This window comes from Lolium perenne, chromosome 2, assembly GCF_019359855.2.
Source record: "Lolium perenne isolate Kyuss_39 chromosome 2, Kyuss_2.0, whole genome shotgun sequence".
NCBI lineage: Eukaryota > Viridiplantae > Streptophyta > Magnoliopsida > Poales > Poaceae > Lolium > Lolium perenne.
In genome coordinates, this window is record NC_067245.2 from 77,692,507 (window position 1) to 77,695,282 (window position 2,776).

The following is a 2,776-nucleotide window of genomic DNA, read 5'->3' on the forward strand; positions in this document are numbered from 1 at the left end:
TGAACTCGTCGCCGCCTGGATCAACAGCCTCCCAGATTTCGTTGGACTCGAGCGCCCACATCATCGTGGTCGCCCATACCGTGTAGTTGTCGCGGATGTACTGCGGGTACTGCGTCGACACCGGCGCCGCGACGCCGGAAAACTCGCCCATCTCCTTCGTCATGACCTCCCGTTACTAGAAGATCCTCCACGAGGCTCTGATACCAATTGTTGGCCCAGCCCCACTACGCCGTCGAGTATGGTCCGACGACGATCGACGATGAAGACTTCCGGCGAGACGACGTACGTACCAGCAAATCCCCTGCTGACCTGCACACGTACAAAGCAACAAACTAGCGATCGATCTGAATTGTTAGCTAGCTATATTCGTACGTACGGAGAATCGATTGGATTGCAACAGGTGCGTGTCGCACCTGTAGTTTCTATTGCTTCAACTCACGGTGTAGTTTACAAAGCTAGGTATACACGCACTTATATATGCCAGGACTTGCTATCCTACTCGAACTAGCAGTACGAGTCGTGACTAGATCCACTCCTATACAAATACGTATCCTAGCAATTCTTCTCGTACACGTGATTGCTTGGTGTCGTGCCGGAGCCGGAGTGCTTATTTCTAACACTGCAGATTTGGTAAACACGTACGAACCAGTACAATGGTAGACTTTGGTCAGCTAGACTTTGAATAAGACATGAATCGGAAATTCAGATATCCCTATAACACGGAGATCATAGTCAAGCCATCCGAGACACGATCCCGCCAAGTCCAAATCAGCAGGTCTCTCCGCAGCTCAATTGCCTTGCTTGTCTTTTGACCAAATCTACCATGAAGTCCCTGTAAATACCGAGCATACCATGAGTTGGTAAACACATCGCACCAAGTAAAATTCATTTAGCTACTACAACATTATACTGGTAAACACATAGCAGCAATTCAATGGTACACTGCACTCAACTCAACTTTTGAATAACACATGAAGAGGAAACCCGGAAATCCCCATAATGCAGACATCATAGTCAAGCCACAGACATGCTCCCGCAAGCGCAAATCAGCAGGTCTCTTCTCATCTCGGTTGCCTTGCACGTCCATTTGGAGAATCTGTGAAACTTATAATGAATTCAGAAAGATAATAAGAAATTGAGCTATAAGTTGGTTCGGGATTTAACTTTAAGCAAGGAAAAGGAAACCAAAGAAAAACTATACAAAAATAGGAGAATGTATACATGTGATCCATTCCATGGAAGAGTTGGTACTCCCGCTCCTTGCACAATAATAGAAGAATCAGTCGTATGGCTTAGTGAGAGTGTGAGACCATCGTGGCTGATTGTGGCCGAAGAAAAAAAAATCATGTTCATTCAACACATCTGGAAGTTCTGGGTTCTCAGAAGCATGGCTCCATCCAAGCCAAACTGCAGAAACCCGAGTTAATTTATTTTTGAAGATAACAAACATGAATGAACTAATGCACAAGCTGGTAAAAAGGACCTGGAACGGTCATTATGCTAACAGCCTGTTGTGTTTTTCCAGCCAACCGGACCGCATACAAAAGCAGGACCAAGAATGCCCTTTTCATAGAACAATCTAACTGTAAGATTGGTGGTTTATAAATTACTATGTCATATTGTCATTTGCTGATATTAGAGAATAAAATAGATACATACGATAATTTGTAAGCCAAATCTTTTATTCACGAGAAATTTGAGAGAGTAAAAAAGCAAGTCTAATACAGTATATGCTTCTATTTGTTCAGACAAAATTCTTAGAGATCTTATTAAGAAAATAAGTCAGTAGGCTAACCTGTATGTTATGAGCAGTACGAGCTCTCGTGCCGTTAATTCACCAAGGTGCAGAGCACTTCCTTTCCCAAAATCCCAAACCAAATTGCTGCCGCTTGGTGCTGTACGTCCTAGCAGTCACCAAATTCTCCATGGTTAATTTCTCTTGCAAAAAAAAATGGCCGGCTTCTACAAGCGAGAAAGGGCAGAGCAGAGAGAGAGAGCGAGAGAGGGACAGGATGCAGCTAGTTGGTTACCTGTAGCCGACCTCCCGATGCGTCAGCCTCGACAAGACTGCCGTCATCCATGGCTCCAGGTTCCCGCCCCATCTCTCCGCCCGTCCGCCCCAAGGTGGGAGCTTGCTGCCCGTCTGTCCAGATGTAGATGCTAGACACCCTTGCTCCCAGAGATGGCCGACAGGCGCCTCGAGGAAACGAGGCGGCTGCCTGCTCGCCACAAGTACCTCTGTTGCCGCCGCCGGCGGAAGGAAGAGCGGGACGGGAAAGGAGAGGCCGGGTTTGGGGAGGAAGAGAGCCTGGCGAGTGGCAAGTGATAACAAAAGTTTGGCCCGCATTTTTCTTTCCCTCACCGACGTGAAGTACAATCTGTACGAGCACAACAGTACATAGAGAAGAGGCAGTACATCGCTTTGCTTGTCCACCCCGCGCGCCATATGGGATCGTGGATAGCCCCAGAGGCCTCCCTACCCCCTCGCACTTGCTTGTTCTTCATGCTAGATCGGCCTACCGCTTTTGGTTGATACCCATATAAAATGTTATAAACTGCTGACTCGACATAGCAAGCTAAGTTGGTGTAGCAGCACAATCTTAGCGTGCAAGTATTTGAATAGATCTTTGCATCTCGTCATGGTACAATGCCACTTCCACTTGTGAAACCACGTGCTCCATCGGCTTGAAAATAACCTTTGAACAGGGTTTAAAGTTCTTTAGAATCTTGAGGCGCTTGGAATTTATCATCGACTGAATCTTAGTCAAGATGAGAT

General features: G+C 46.5%; 1 long non-coding RNA gene across 2 annotated transcripts; it reads right to left on the reverse strand.

Moving 5' to 3' along the window:
- Positions 1–386: 386 nt before the first annotated feature.
- On the reverse strand, positions 387–2,403 carry LOC127333028 (uncharacterized). Of its 2 annotated transcripts, none has more exons than XR_007870876.2 (4): positions 2,031–2,403; positions 1,796–1,904; positions 1,222–1,407; positions 387–1,104 (listed from the first exon to the last, which is right to left on the reverse strand). It is a non-coding gene; the product is annotated as an uncharacterized lncRNA (long non-coding RNA). The 2 variants fall into 2 exon arrangements; XR_007870874.2 differs by having other exon boundaries at positions 387–1,096; positions 2,031–2,401.
- Between the last annotated feature and the right edge of the window lie 373 nt (positions 2,404–2,776).